Source organism: Triticum dicoccoides, chromosome 1A (assembly GCF_002162155.2).
Source record: "Triticum dicoccoides isolate Atlit2015 ecotype Zavitan chromosome 1A, WEW_v2.0, whole genome shotgun sequence".
Classification (NCBI taxonomy): domain Eukaryota; kingdom Viridiplantae; phylum Streptophyta; class Magnoliopsida; order Poales; family Poaceae; genus Triticum; species Triticum dicoccoides.
In genome coordinates, this window is record NC_041380.1 from 159,427,116 (window position 1) to 159,444,721 (window position 17,606).

Genomic DNA, 17,606 nt, shown 5'->3' on the forward strand with positions numbered 1-17,606 from the left:
TTTTGGCTATGTTGCCATTTCTCAAACTAGAAAGATTGACATTTGTTTATCTAGTAACATTGCCATTTGTCAACCTTGTAACACTGCGTTTTTGTCAAAATATGCAGCTACAAATTACTAGCACTATCTATTTTTTGCAACTAAAATCACTAGCACTGTTCATATGGACACCACTAGCAGGCGTGAGTTCATGGATGCATATGCTAATGTACCATTGATTACATACAACAAGTCATCAACCCACAACGACAACGAGGATACACGTTGGATTATAGATCATTTCCAACAAAACATTCTAGTAAAGTTTTTCTCACACAACAAATAACAAAGCGATGAAATGAACTTCAGCTCAACCACTCGTCGGCGTTGGAAACACTTGCTTTGAACCAGAAGTGTTTCTCTAGGAAGGGCCAGCTACTGTCAATCTCGAGACCAACGCAGGACTGATCATCCAGGCTGAAGCGGCCTATTTCCATACCCATATTGGGACGGTAGGGAAGCATAGTAATGACCGAGGTATAGATATAGTTGCTTCTCATAAATGGTAGTAACGTTGTGTCAATAGCAGCTGGATCGCCTTCCACCATCATTGGATAGTTTTGTCCAAGGAAGAGCGAGTTTCCTCCAAGACTTTCAATACTAAACCAGGGAGAAGGTGTTGGCGCTAGTACACCAGTATCCATCCCGAATACCCTGCAACGGATGTTGGAATAGGTCCGGAGTGTGCGACCATCCGAGACAACACCTGCTTCCTTAGTAACATCAGCAGTGCCCCGTATACAGACAAGAAGAGGTGATCGATCGGAATAAGTTGCTAGGCGCCACTGAGTATATGGGTCCTGCTCGTCCTCATGCTCGTGAATAAAATTTTCAAGTATAGGTGGTGGAATGTCCACAGGACCTTGGAAACACAAGAAGGTTAATTAGTAAAGGGAAACTAGCTAACCCGCATGCATGGGGATGAAACAATTATAATTACGGTGGAAGACAAACATACCGAAATCATGAGGATTCCATGCAAAAACAGTGCCACCAGTGGTGGAAGCAAACACAAGATCCTCATATTGAATTGCATCACAGTACTCATCCGTGTATAGAAACTGATTTTTGAGCAATATCCATCGAGGCGTGGAAGTAAGGAAGGCAACAAGCTTGTCGAAGATAGCAACAACTTCATAGTTCGTGTAATCCCAAGAGCGATCGGGAACTCGGCAAATTGCTATCTTTCGTAGACGACAGTTACCATGATCCTATTTGAACTCACGTAGACCATCTATGTGCTCAACCTTTGGGTAGTCTGAGATTTTTGGAAGTGGAACCCGGTGATGAGTGTACACATTCACAAGTTCCCACTCATAGTTGTACCCAATATAAACAACCCAATCTCCATTTGCGCCTGCCCAAGCGTTGCCCTCAAGCGATGGCATCTTAACATCATACGTATCATTATCAAGCGGCATCAACTTACACAAGGTGAGGCTTCCCTCGTTACCGCACCAGTCAGCAGGGTCACGACGAAGAAGATGGGGGAGATCAAACCGCTTCTGGACCCTTGGGTTCCTTGTAATGATGTTATTAGTTGAGTCGAGAATGGTCTTGAACAAACCTGCCATGCTAGCTGAGGTGATGACGTCGCACCGATCAATGAGTCCCTCCACCGTGTCATCATTCAGATCGGGGCAAGAATAACGGGGTCGTTTCTGGCTTGTTCCCTCCATGGAGAAGACGATCAAACAATGGCAGAATGAAGGGTGAAGGCAAATGGAGGAGGGAGGAAGAGCTAGCGTGCGACAGCAGTTCCAAATCGAGAGGGAAAGGTGAAGAGTCGGTGGACAGTTGCCACGGTACATGAAGAGGCGCCTCGGGAGCGAACGGTTGCCACAGAGGTCACACACTAACGACAAGGGCCGAGTGAACCGCATGCAATCCCATCGCACAACACACACGTCTTGTTAAGTTGAACCGTTTCTGTACTCTTGTGTCAACACAAATAGTTCATCCAAGTGAACCGCATGCCGTATATCCCACACACCTTGATCTGGCTGACGTTTCTTTTGTGTTTCCTAATCACAAACAGTTCATCCGAGTGAACCGTATGCTGTATATCGCACACACCTTCATCTGGCTGCCCGTTTCTTTTGTGTTGCCTAATCACAAATAGTTCATTCGAGTGAACCGTATGCTGTGTATCGCACACGCCTTCATCTGGCTGCCTATTTCTTTTGTTCCTCCTCATCGCAAACAGTTAATTGAACTAAACCGTATGCCCTTCATCACACACGCAACTAAAACCCGAACCGTGTTTGATGCATCCGTCATCGCAAAAGTTTTATACGTTTCTGACAGTTTTCATACAACACCGTTTGCGATTATGGCATCGCACATAGTTTCTCAAAGGGTCTCTGATCGAAGTGTCGCGTTAGCAACATCCTGTAGTAGTGCGTCTTGAGTTTGGCAGTCGCTCGCTCGGCCGCCACCTCTTTGCCCTTCTTCTGTTTGGCCCTAAGGCCCTCAACCTCCGTGGTGGCAGCTGCAAACATAATTAAGCACCTCTTGCTTAGGGATAATCCCAAACAATTTGATCAACAAAAGAGATGTAAAGTCTCGACCGGGCTAACCTTGCGCCTCGTCAAATCGCCTGTTGATGAGGTCGAGCTCCTCATCGGAGCTCTTGAGCTTCCGATTCATCTCATCTAGTGTCGCGACATTAGCAGCCGCCGCAAGAGATGAGGCCTGCAATAACAAAAAAATCACATAGTTTAGACTCTCAATTTAATGATTTTTCAATCCTCGCTAGGTTTTTCAACCCTGACAAAGTCTCGGGGGCTGCTATATACAAGGAGTGTATAAATTTTTTCAAAAAATCCGCTTTATGAACATTACATGGCTTACCTCGAAGCCCCCCAGGAGGCCACCAAAGGCTTCCTTCAGTCCGCTGTTAATGGACCGAATACTTTGCAAGACCATGCCATTAAGGCGTGGTGCTCCACAATGATGGAAGAGCTGTTCAAGGCCTCCTCCATCACTTCCGGCCACCTAGCCGCAACTCAATCGCCAGTGCTCGGCTCCGGCAGCGGGGCCCTAGCTCCTCCTTCAGCGAAGGGCGAAATTGACGCCTCCGGGGGCCTTGGGGGCTCTGGAGACATCTTTTGGGAGGGCTCGGGTTAACCGAGCTCCCCCTCCTTGTTTTCCAGAAGGGGTCCCTCTCCCGGTCTTCGGTGACCGAGGTATTTACCTAGGCCTTGATTTCGTCAGTACGGACCGGGAGGAGTCCTTCGGGACAACACCTCCCCGGTCTCCCCAGTAATCGGGGGAGGTGTAGAGCGTGACACGGTTCCGCTCTCCTCCAGTTCGGCTGGCGAAGAATTCTCCTCCGAGAGTTGGTTGGTAGGGAGGTCGTGCAGTGGGCTGTAACATGAAGTACACACAACCTGTTAATAATAGACAAAATAAAATGAGTACCTCAGAGTGTCTGCATCCGTACCTCTTCGCAGGGGGCTGATACGTCTCCAACGTATCTATAATTTTTGATTGTTTCATCTATTATATTATCTGTTTTGGATGTTTTATATGCAGTAATATGTTATTTGATATTATTTTTGGGACTAACCTATTAACCTAGAGCCTAGTGCCAGTTCCTTTTCCCCCCTGTTTTTGAGTTTCGCAGAAAAGGAATACCAAACGGAGTCCAAATGGAATAAAACATTTGTGATGATTTTTCTTGGACCAGAAGACAACCAGGAGACTTGGAGATGAAGTCGGAGGAGCCACGAGGCAGCCACAAGGACGGAGGGCGCGCCTAGGGTGGTAGGGCACGCCCCACCCTTGTGGGCCCCTCGTGCACCTCCTGGCCTAATTCTTTTGCCTATATATTCTCATATATCCCCAAACCACCAGAGGCATCCACAAAAACACTTTTCCACTGCCTCAACCTTCTGTACCCGTGAGATCCCATCTAGGGACCTTTTCTGGCACCCTGCCAAAGGGGGATTCGATCATGGAGGGCTTCTACATCAACTCTATTGCCCTTCCGGTGAAGTGTGCGTAGTTTACCTCAGACCTACGAGTCCATAGCTAGTGGCTAGATGGCTTCTTCTCTCTCTTTGATTCTCAATACCATGTTCTCCTTGATGTTCTTGGAGATCTATTCGATGTAATACTTTCTTTACGGTGTGTTTGCCGAGATCCGATGAATTGTGGATTTATGATCAGCTTATCTATGAATATTATTTGAATCTCCTCTGAATTCTTTTATGCATGATTTGATATCTTTGTAATTCGCTTCGAACTATCAGTTTGGTTTGGCCAACTAGATTAGTTTTTCTTGCAATGGGAGAAGTGCTTAGCTTTGGGTTCAATCTTGCGGTGTCCTTTCCCAGTGACAGTAGGGGCAGCAAGGCACGTATTGTATTGCTGCCATCGAGGATAAAAAGCTGGGGTTTTCATCATATTGCTTGAGTTAATTCCTCTACATCATGTCATCTTACTTAATGCGTTACTCTGTTCTTCGTAAACTTAATACTCTAGATGCAGGAAAGAGTTGGTCGATGTGTGGAGTAATAGTAGTAGATGCAGAATTGTTTCGGTCTACTTGACATGGACGTGATGCCTATATTCATGATCATTGCCTTAGATATCGTCATAACTTTGCACTTTTCTCTCAATTGCTCGGCAGTAATTTGTTGACCCACCGTATTATTTGCTATCATGAGAGAAGCCTCTAGTGAAACCTATGCCCCCCGGGTCTATTTTCCATCATATAAGTTTCCGATATAGTATTTTCCATCATATTAGTTTCCGATCTACTATTTTTCAACCTTTTACTTTCCAATCTATAAACCAAAAATACCAAAAATATTAGCTTTACCGTTTATCTATCTCTATCAGATCTCACTTTTGCAAATAACCGTGAAGGGATTGACAACCCCTTTATCGCGTTGGGTGCAAGTTGTTTGTTTTTTTGTGCAGGTATTCGGTGATTTGTGTGTGGTCTCCTACTGGATTGATACCTTGGTTCTCAAACTGAGTGAAATACTTATCTCTACTTTACTGCATCACCCTTTCCTCTTCAAGGGAAAAATCAACGCAAGCTCAAGAAGTAGCAGGGGCTTGACCCTGGGGTTCCTCTTGGGAACCTCTTCGGACTCTGCGAATTCCTTTTCGGAATCCGAGCTATCATCGAGCATGACCAACTTGGGCCTGCGCTGTTTCTCTGGGGCACGAGGGGGTTGCTCATCCTCGGCGTCTTCGGGTGCCACCCTCTTCCTTGCACAAGATGAGCTGCTCTCCTACTCATCTTCCTCCTGCTCCCCCTCGAGGACAGAGGGAGCTTGGGTTTCCCCGGACTTGGAGTCCGGGTGTGCCCGTGAGCGGAGACCTTCTCTGATCTCCCTCACCTCACTCTTTTTTTCTTTCTGGCGCTTGGTATGGCGCCAGGATCAGCATCTCCTCCAACAGGGCCGGCCTGTGGTCTTCGGGCTGCGGGGTCAGGCTGTTCATCAGTGTGGCTTTGTCGAGCTAGCCCTGTGGAGAAGGGGAAGGAGTCAGATCCCCCGTTTAAGAAACAAATACCCGAACACGAGATGACATAAGCCTTATTACCTTCTTAGGGGGTGCTCGGTGTCAAGGCCAATATCCTCCTCTTCGGCAGGCCAATCCTTTTGAGGTTTTAATAGCACCTACCACAGCTTGTCGTGGGTAGTGCCGTGGAAGTGGTGCACGGTGATGGGGTCTCCGGACTTATACTCCCACATCGGGGCATCCCATTGCGGGCAAGGGAGAAGGCGGCGGTAGAGAATCACCTGGATCACGTTAGTCAGCTTGGCACCCGCATTCTTCATGCTGACGATGCGCTTCTACAACAACTCCACCTCCGCGGGTGACCCCCAGTGGAGAACCTCCTTGGTCCACGAGTTTAGCCTCGCAGGGAGTCCGGATCTTCGGGGACTCCTCCTAAGCTGCATCACGCGGCTCTGTGAAGTAAAACCACTCTTTCTGCCAAACTTTGACAGTATCTATGAACGTATCCTCTGGCCACTCAACGCGGGCGAGTTTGCTGATCATTGCCTCCCCGGCAGTCTGCTTGCTGGCCGTCAACGATCTTCGGCTTGACATTAAAGACTTTCGGCCATAAGCCAAAGTGCGGCTCAACCCGAAGAAAGGCCTCTCAGATGATGATGAAAGCTGAGATGTGGAGGATGAAGGAAATATGCCCTAGAGCAATAATAAAGTTGTTATTTATATTTCCTTATATCATGATAAATGTTTATTATTCATGCTAGAATTGTATTAACCGAAAACTTAGTACATGTGTGAATACATAGACAAACTGAGTGTCACTATTATGCCTCTACTTGACTAGCTCGTTAATCAAAGATGGTTAAGTTTCCTAACCATAGACATGAGTTGTCATTTGATTAATGAGAACACATCATTAGAGAATGATGTAATTGACTTGACCCATCCTTTAGCTTAGCACGATGATCGTTTAGTTTGTTGCTATTGCTCTCTTCATAACTTATACATGTTCCTTTGACTTATTATGCAACTCCCGAATACCGGAGGAACACTTAGTGTGCTATCAAATGTCACAATGTAACTGCGTGACTATAAAGATGCTCTACAGGTGTCTCCGATGGTGTTTGTTGAGTTGGCATAGATCGAGATTAGGATTTGTCACTCTATGTATCGAAGAGGTATCTCTGGGCCCTCTCGGTAATGCACATCACTATAAGCCTTGCAAGCAATGTGACTAATGATTTAGTTACGGGATGTTGCATTACGGAATGAGTAAAGGACTTTCCTGTAACGAGATTGAACTAGGTATTGAGATACCGACGATCGAATCTCGGGCATGTAACATACCGATGACAAAAGGAACAACGTATGTTGTTGCGGTTTAACCGACACATATCTTTGTAGAATATGTAGGAACCAATATGAGAATCTAGGTTCCGCTATTGGTTATTGACTGGAAGTGAGTCTCGGTCATGTCTACATAGTTCTCGAACCCGTAGGGTCCGCACGCTTAACGTTCGATGACGATCGGTATTATGAGTTTATGTGTTTTGATGTACCGAAGGTAGTTCGGAGTCCTGGATGTTATCACGAACATGACGAGGAGTCTCAAAATGGTCGAGACATAAATATTGATATATTGGACGACTATATTCGGACACCGGAAATGTTCCGAAGAAGTTTCGGATAAAACCGAGTGCCGGAGGGTTACCAGAACCACCCGGGGAACTAATGGGCCTCATGGGCCTTAGTGGAGAGAGAGAGGGGCGGCTAGGGAAGGCCGCGCCCCCTCCCCCTTGGGTCCGAATTGGACTAGAAGGGGGGGGGGCGCCCCCCTTTCCTTCTCCCTCTCCTTCCTCCCCCCTCTCTTCCTTGTTGGAAACCTACTAGGAATAGGATTCCTATTCCTTGTAGGAATCCTACTTGGGGCGCACCCCTATAGGGCCGGTCGGCCTCCCCCTTGCTCCTTTATATACGAGGGCAGGGGGCACCCTAGAACACACAAGTTGATTGTTTAGCCGTGTGCGGTGCCCCCCTCCACAGATTTCCACCTCGGTCATATCGTTGTAGTGCTTAGGCGAAGCCCTGTGTCGGTAACTTCATCATCACCGTCATCACGCCGTCATGCTGACGAAACTATCCCTCGACCTCAGCTAGATCTAGAGATCATGGGACGTCACCGAGCTGAACATGTGCAGATCGCGGAGGTGCCGTACCTTCGGTGCTAGGATCGGTCGGATCGCGAAGATGTTCAACTACATCAACCGTGTTTCATAACGCTTCCGCTTTCAGTCTACGAGGGTACGTAGGCATACTCTCCCCCTCTCGTTGCTATGCATCTCCTAGATAGATCTTGTGTGATCGTCAGATTTTTTTTTGAAATACTGCGTTCCCCAACAGTGGTATCCGAGCCAGGTCTAGGCGTAGATGTTATATTCACGAGTAGAACACAAAGGTGTTGTGGGTGTGGGTATATACATATTGCTTGCCGTCACTAGTTGATTCTTGATTCAGCGGTATTGTTGGATGAAGCGGCTAGACCGACATTACGCGTACGCTTACGCGAGACTGGTTCTACCGACGTGCTTCGCACACAAGTGGCTAGTGGGTGTGTGTTTCTCCAACTTTAGTTGAATCGGATTCAATGAACAGGGTTCTTTCTGAAGATCAAAAAGCAATAACTATACGAGGTTGTGGTTTTTGATGCATAGGTAAGTACGTTTCTTGCTAAGCCCGTAGCAGCCACGTAAAACTTGCAACAACAAAGTAGAGGACGTCTAACTTATTTTTGCAGGCCATGTTGTGATGTGATATGGTCAAGACGTGATTATATAAATTGTTGTATGAGATGATCATGTTTTGTAACATAGTTATCGGCAACTGGCAGGAGCCATATGGTTGTCGCTTTACTGTATGAAATGCAATCGCCATGTAATTGCTTTACTTTCTCACTAAGCGGTAGTGATAATCATAGAAGCAATAGTTGGCGAGACGACAATGATGCTACGATGGAGATAAGGTGTCAAGCCGGTGACGATGGTGATCATGTACGGTGCTTTGGAGATGGAGATCAAAGGCACAAGATGATGATGGCCATATCATATCACTTATATTGATTGCATGTGATGTTTATCCTTTATGCATCTTATTTTGCTTAGTACAGCGGTAGCATTATAAGATGATCTCTCACTAAATTTCAAGGTGTACATGTTCTCCCTGAGTATGCACCGTTGCTATAGTTCGTCGTGCCGAGACACCACATGATGATCGGGTGTGATAAGCTCTACGTTCACATACAACGGGTGCAAGCCAGTTTTGCACAAACAGAATACTCGGGTTAAACTTGACGAGCCTAGCATATGCAGATATGGCCTCGGAACACTGATACCGAAAGGTCGAGCGTGAATCATATAGTAGATATGATCAACATAGTGATGTTCACCATTGAAAACTACTCCATCTCACGTGATGACCGGACATGGTTTAGTTGATATGGATCACGTGATCACTTAGATGATTAGAGGGATGTCTATCTAAGTGGGAGTTCTTAAGTAATATGATTAATTGAACTTTAATTTATCATGAACTTAGTACCTGATAGTATTTTGCATGTCTATGTTATTGTAGATAAATGGCCCGTGCTGTTGTTCCGTTGAATTTTAATGCGTTCCTAGAGAAAGCTAAGTTGAAAGATGATGGTAGCAATTACACGGACTGGGTTGGTAACTTGAGGATTATCCTCATCGTTGCACACAAGAATTACGTCCTGGAAGCACCGCTAGGTGCCAAACCCGCTGCAGGAGCAATGCCAGATGTTATGAACACTTGGCAGAGCAAAGCTGATGACTACTCGGTAGTTCAGTGTGCCATGCTTTATGGCTTAGAACCGGGACTTCAACGACGTTTTGAATGTCATGGAGCATATGAGATGTTCCAGGAGTTGAAGTTAATATTTCAAGCAAATGGCCGGATTGAGAGATATGAAGTCTCCAATAAGTTCTATAGCTGCAAAATGGAGGAGAATAGTTCTGTCAGTGAGCATATACTCAAAATGTCTGGGTACCACAACCACTTGACTCAGCTGGGACTTAATCTTCTAGTTGATAGTGTCATTGACAGAGTTCTTCAATCACTGCCACCGAGCTACAAGAGCTTCGTGATGAACTATAATATGCAAGGGATGGATAAGACGATTCCCGAGCTCTTCGCAATGCTAAAGGCTGCGGAGGTAGAAATCAAGAAGGAGCATCAAGTGTTGATGGTCAACAAGACCACAAGATTCAAGAAAAAAGGGTAAAGGGAAGAAGGGGAACTTCAATAAGAACGGCAAACAAGTTGCTGCTCAAGGGAAGAAACCCAAGTCTGGACCTAAGCCTGAGACTGAGTGCTTCTACTGCAAAGGGATTGGTTACTGGAAGCGGAACTGCCCCAAGTATTTGGCGGAGAAGAAGGATGGCAAAGTGGAAGGTATATTTGATATACATGTTATTGATGTGTACCTTACTAATGCTTGCAGTAGTGCCTGGGTATTTGATACTAGTTCTGTTGCTAATATTTGCAACTCGAAACATGGGCTACGGATTAAGGAAGATTGGCTAAGGACGAGGTGACAATGCATGTGGGAAATGGTTCCAAAGTCGGTGTGATCGCCGTCGGCATACTTCCTCTACATCTACCTTCGGGATTAGTTTTAGACTTGAATAATTGTTATTTGGTGCCAGCGTTAAGCATAACATTATATCTGGATCTTGTTTGATGCGAGACAGTTATTCATTTAAATCATAGAATAATGGCTGTTCTATTTATATGAGTAATATCTTTTATGGTCATGCACCCTTGATGAGTGGTCTATTTTTACCAAATATTGATAGTAGTGATACACATATTTGTAGTATTGAAGCCAAAAGATATAAGTTTAATAATGATAGTGCAACTTATTTGTGGCACTGCCGTTTAGGTCACATTGGTGTAAAGTGCATGAAGAAACTCCATGCAGATGGACTATTGGAATCACTTGATTATGAATCACTTGATGCATGCGAACCATGCCTCATGGGCAAGATGACTAAAACTCCGTTATCCGGAACAATGGAGCGAGCAACGGACTTATTGGAAATAATACATACTGATGTATGCGGTCCGATGAGTGTTGATTTCTCGCGGCGGGTATCATTATTTTCTGACCTGCATAGATGATTTGAGCAGATATGGGTATATCTACTTGATGAAACATAAGTCTGAAACATTTGAAAAGTTCAAAGAATTTTAGAGTAAAGTGGAAAATCATCATAACAAGAAAATAAAGTTTCTACGATCTAATTGTGGAGGAGAATATTTGAGTTATGAGTTTGGTCTTCATTTGAAACAATGCGGAATAGTTTCGCAACTTACGCCACCTGGAACACCACAGCGTAATGGTGTGTCCGATCGTCGTAATCGCACTTTATTAGATATGGTGCGATCTATGATGTCTCTTACTGATTTACCGCTATAGTTTTGGGATTATGCTTTAGAGACGGTTGCATTCACGTTAAATAGGGCACCATCGAAATCCGTTGAGATGACACCTTATGAACTGTGTTTTGGCAAGAAACCCAAGTTGTCGTTTCTTAAAGTTTGGGGCTGCGATGCTTATGTGAAAAAGCTACAACCTGATAAGCACGAACCCAAATCGGAGAAATGTGTCTTCATAGGATACCTGATACGTCTCCATCGTATCTATAATTTTTGATTGTTCCATGCCAATATTCTACAACTTTCATATACTTTTGGCAACTTTTTATACTATTTTTGGGAGTAACATATTGATCCAGTGCCCAGTGCCAGTTCCTGTTTGTTGCATGTTTTTTGTTTCGCAGAAAATCTATATCAAACGGAGTCCAAACGGGATAAAAACTTACAGAGATTTTTTTGGAATATATGCGTTTTTTGGGAAGAAGAATCAACGCGATACGATGCCCCAGGGGGCCACGAGGCAGGGGGCGCACCCCAGGGGGGTGGGCGTGCCCATGGTCCTTGTGGCCACCCCATAAGGCGGTTGGTGCCCTTCTTTCACCGCAAGAAAGCTAATATTCGGATAGAAATCGTGTTAAAATTTCAGCCCAATCGGAGTTACAGATCTCCGGGAATATAAGAAACGGTGAAAGGCCAGAATCTGGAACACAGAAACCGAGAGAGACAGAGAGACAGATCCAATCTCGGAGGGGCTCTCTCCCCTCCGCCGCCGGAGGCCAAGGACCAGAGGGGAAACCCTTCTCCCATCTAGGGAGAAGGTGAAGGAAGAAGAAGAAGGTGGGCCCTCTCCCCCTCTCTCCCGGTGGCGCCGGAACACCGTCGGGGCCATCATCGTGTGACGGCGATCTACACCAACAGCTCCGTCATTTTCACCAACATCTTCATCACCTTCCCCCATCTATCTACGTCGGTCCACTCTCCCGCAACCCGTTGTACCCTCTACTTGAACATGGTGCTTTATGCTTCATATTATTATCCAATGATGTGTTGCCATCCTATGATGTCTGAGTAGATTTTCATTGTCCTATCGGTAATTGGTGAATTGCTATGATTGGTTTAATTTGCTTGTGGTTATGTTGCTGTCCTTTGGTGCCCATCATATGAGCGTGCGTGTGGATCACACCATAGGGTTAGTTGTATGTTGATAGGACTATGTATTGGAGGGCAAGAGTGACAGAAGCTTCAACCTAGCATAGAAATTGATGCATAGGGGATTGAAGGGGGGCCAATATATCTCAATGCTACGGGTGGGTTTTACCTTAATGAACGTTAGTAGTTGCGGATGTTTTCTAATAGTTCCAATCATAAGTGCATAGAATTCCAAGTCAGGGATGACATGCTAGCAGTGGCCTCTCCCACATAAAATTTGCTGTCGGTCTAGTAAAGTAGTCAATTGCTTAGGGACAATTTCACAACTCCTACCACCACTTTTCCACACTCTCTATACTAACGTTATTGCTTCTTTACCTAAAACAGCCCCTACTTTTTATTTACGTGCTCTTTATATTCTTGCAAACCTATCCCGTTACACCTACAAAGTACTTCTAGTTTTATACTTGTTCTAGGTAAAGCGAACGTTAAGCGTGCGTAGAGTTGTATCGGTGGTCGATAAAACTTGAGGGAATATGTGTTCTACCTTTAGCTCCTCATTGGGTTCGACACTCTTACTTATCGAAAGAGGCTACAATTGATCCCCTATACTTGTGGGTTATCAAGACCTTTTTTTGGCGCCGTTGCCGGGGAGTTATTGCGTGCGGTGAATATTCTCGTGTGTGCTTGTTTGCTTTATCACTAAGTAGTTTTTATTTTGTGTTCTTGTTTTCTATCTTTAGTTATGGGTAGGAAACGCAAAATACCAAAAAAATTAGTTGTACGTACTACACCAATGGTTGAAGAACCACTCAAAATCTATCACACTCCTGAAGCTTTTTACTTGGATCATCTTCGATCCCTATGTGCTCATGTTGAAACCCCAACTAGCTTAGTTGAGGGAAAATCTTTAGATGAGTATGCTTGTTATGTGCGACACCGCTTATCTCAAAAAGGGAAACTTTTACTGGATCAAATTCATTGTTTGCAATGCCATGCTTGGAATTTATGTGAAATATATGATTCTACTTGTTGTTCTGAAGAGCCTAAGAAACACCTTCTCTACTAATGTGAGTTTAGTGATAATGGAATCGTATCTTCGTATGCTAAGGTTGTTTATAATTACTATGATGTTCAACAAATTGAAGAATTTGCTGCTTTTAAGGGTGCTTATGACATTGCTTCTTTGATTGGAAAGTATGATGCTACTCTTTACAAATCTGAAATTTTTGCCATACTTAAATATTGTTATGATAATTATGCTTCTAATGCCTATGTTAAACCATATATTGAGGACTCCTCTGCTGTCCAAGAAGAGACTAATATTTTGCAGGAGTCTATGGAAGAAGGAATTGATGAAACTGGGGGCTCATTGGACGAAAAAGATGATGAGGAGAGTGAAGAACAAAAGGAGGAAGAGCGGATTAGCTACCCGTTCCCACCTTCTAATGAGAGTAACTCTTCAACTATACATTGTTTAATTTCCCTTCAAATTTACCGAAGGATGAATGCTATGATGATTGTTATGATCCCGTTGATTCTTTTGAAATATCCCTTTTTGATGATGCTTGCTATGCTTGTGGCCAAGATGCAATTATGAATTATGCTTATGGATATGAACTTGCTATAGTTCCTTATGTTAAACATGAAATTGTTGCTATTGCACCCACACATGATAGTCCTATTATCTTTTTGAATTCTCCCGACTACACTATATCGGAGAAGTTTGCCCTTATTAAGGATTATATTGATGGGTTGCGTTTTACTACTACACATGATGATTTTGATAGATATAATATGCATGTGCTTGCTGCTCCTACTTGCAATTATTATGAGAGAGGAACTACATCTCCGCCTCTCTATGTTTCCAACACGATAAAATTGCAAGAAACTTCTTATGCTATGCATTGGCCTTTACTTGATGTGCATTAATTGTTCTTTTATGACATGCCGATGCATAGAAAGAGAGTTAGGCTTCGTTGTTGCATGATATATGTTAATTTTGTGCTCACTACTAAATCACAAATCATTGTTAATTAAAATTGACTTTGATATACCTTGGGATCCGGGTGGATCCATTACTTGAGCACTATATGCCTAGCTTAATGGCTTTAAAGAAAGCGCTACCAGGGAGACAACCCGGAAGTTTTAGAGAGTCATTTATTTATGTTGTGTGCTTTTATAAAGTTTAAAAATAAAAATAATGTGCCAATATTTGCCTTTAGGATGTTTACATTGCTTGTTGGTTTGTGCGGTGCAAAACAGAAACTTTGGCTGTAGTGCGTGATTTTACATTTTTTACTGGAATGTCAAACGGTTCTGAAACTTTTTGCACTGTCTTTATATACAAATTGGTTATTTTTTATAATTTGTGCAGAATTTTTGGAGTAACATAAGTATGTTGAATGTTCAGATTACTACAGACTGTCCTGTTTAAGACAGATTCTGTTTTTGATGCATAGTTTGCTTGTTTTGATGAAACTATCGATTTCTATTAGTGGATTAAGCCATGGAAAAGTTATATTACAGTAGCTACAATGCAAAAACAAAATATGAATTGGTTTGCAACAGTAATTAGAGTAGTGATTTGCTTTATTATACTAACGGATCTTACCGAGCTTTCTGTTGAGTTTTCTGTGGATGAAGTGTTCGAAGATCGAGGAGGTCTCGATGTGAGGAGAAGGAGGAGAGGCAAAATCTCAAGCTAGGTGATGCCCAAGGAACCCCAAGTAAATATTCAAGGATACTCAAGCATCTAAGCTTGGGGATGCCCCGGAAGGCATCCCATCTTTCTTCAACAAGTATCGGTATGTTTTCAGATTCGTTTCGTTCATGTGATATGTGCAAATCTTGGAGCGTCTTTTGCATTTAGTTTTCACTTATCTTTGATGAACCATGCTGGTATGAGATAGTCCATGGTTGATTTATAGAATGCTCATTGCACTTCACTTATATCTTTTTAGTATGGCTTTATAGAATGCTTCATGTGCTTCGCTTATATCATTTGAAGTTTGGATTGCCTGTTTCCCTACACATAGAAAACCGCCATTTGTAGAATGCTCTTTTGCTTCACTTATATTTGTTAGAGCGTGGGCATATATTTTGTAAAAAGAATAAAACTCTCTTGCTTCACTTATATCTATTTAGAGAGATGACAGGAATTGGTTATTCACATGGTTAGTCATAAAATCCTACATAAAACTTGTAGATCACTGAATATGATATGTTTGATTCCGTGCAATAGTTTTGCGATATAAAGGTGGTGATATTAGAGTCTTGCTAGTTGAATAATTTTGAAATTGAGAAATACTTGTGTTGAGGTTTGCATGTCCCGTGGCATGCACGTATGGTAACCGTTTTGTGACAAATTTGAAGCATGATGTGTTTCTTTGATTGCCTTCCTTATGAGTGGCGGTCGGGGACGAGCGATGGTATTTTCCTACCAATCTATCCCCCTAGGAGCATGCGCGTAGTGCTTGGTTTTGATGACCTGTAGATTTTTGCAATAAGTATGTGAGTTCTTTATGACTAATGTTGAGTCCATGGATTATACGCACTCTCACCCTTCCATCATTGCTAGCCTCTTCGGTACCGTGCATTGCCCTTTCTCACCTCGAGAGTTGGTGCAAACTTCGCCGGTGCATCCAAACCCAATGATATGATACGCTCTATCACACATAAGCCTCCTTATATCTTCCTCAAAACAGCCATCATACCTACCTATTATGGCATTTTCATAGCCATTCCGAGATATATTGCCATGCAACTTCCATCATCATCATATACATGACCTGAGCATTCATTGTCATATTGCTTTGCATGATCGTAAGATAGCTAGCATGATGTTTTCATGGCTTGTTCGTTTTTTATGTCATTGCTATGCTAGATCATTGCACATCCCGGTACACCGCCGGAGGCATTCATATAGAGTCATACTTTGTTCTAGACATCGAGTTGTAATATTGAGTTGTAAGTAAATAAAAGTGTGATGATCATCATTATTAGAGCATTGCCCCAGTGAGGAAAGTATGATGGACAATATGATTCCCCCACAAGTCGGGATGAGACTCCGGACTTTAAAAAAATAAAAGAGGCCAAAGAAGCCCAAAAAGAAGAGGCCAAAGAAGCCCACCAAAACAAAAAAAAAACAAAAAAATGAGAGAAAAAGAGAGAAGGGGCAATGCTACTATCCTTTTACCACACTTGTGCTTCAGAGTAGCACCATGTTCTTCATATAGAGAGTCTCTTGAGTTATCACTTTCATATACTAGTGGGAATTTTCATTATAGAACTTGGCTTGTATATTCCAATGATGGGCTTCCTCAAATGCCCAAGGTCTTCATGAGCAAGCAAGTTGGATGCAGACCCACTTAGTTTCTAGTTTGAGCTTTCATACACTTATAGCTCTTAGTGCATCTGTTGCATGGCAATCCCTACTCCTCGCATTGACATCAATTGATGGGCATCTCCATAGCCCGTTGATTAGCCGTGTTGATGTGAGACTTTCTCCCTTTTTGTCTTCTCCACACAACCTCCATCATCATATTCTATTCCACCCATAGTTCTATGTCCATGGCTCGCGCTCATGTATTGCGTGAAAATTGAAAAAGTTTGAGAATACTAAAGTATGAAACAATTGCTTGGCATGTCATCGGGGTTGTGCATGATGAGAGCATTTTGTGTGACGAAAATGAAGCATGGCCAAACTATACAATTTTGTAGGGATGAGCTTTCTTTGGCTATGTTATTTTGAGAGGACATAATTGCTTGGTTAGTATGCTTGAAGTATTATTGTCTTAATGTCAAACGATAGACTATTGCTTTGAATCACTCGTGTCTCATGCCATGATTAGATTACATGATCAAGATTATGCTAGGTAGCATTCCACATCAAAAATTATCTTTTTTATCATTTACCTACTCGAGGACGAGCATGAATTAAGCTTGGGGATGATAATACGTCTCCGTCGTATCTATAATTTTTGATTGTTCCATGCCAATATTCTACAACTTTCATATAATGTTGGCAACTTTTTATACTATTTTTGGGACTAACATATTGATCCAGTGCCCAGTGCCAGTTCCTGTTTGTTGCATGTTTTTTGTTTCGCAGAAAATCCATATCAAACGGAGTCCAAAAAGGATAAAAACTTACGCAGATTTTTTTTGGAATATATGTGATTTTTGGGAAGAAGAATCAACGCGAGACGATGCTCGAGGGGGCCACGAGGCAGGGGGCGCACCCCAGGGGGTGGGCGCGCCCATGGCCCTCGTGGCCACCCCGTAAGGCGGTTGGTGCCCTTCTTTCTCCGCAAGAAAGCCAATATCTGGATAGAAATCGCATTAGAATTTCAGCCCAATCGGAGTTACAGATCTCCGGGAATATAAGAAACGGTGAAAGGCCGGAATCTGGAATGCAGAAACAGAGAGAGATAGAGAGACAGATCCAATCTCGGAGGGGCTCTCGCCCCTTCGCCGCCATGGAG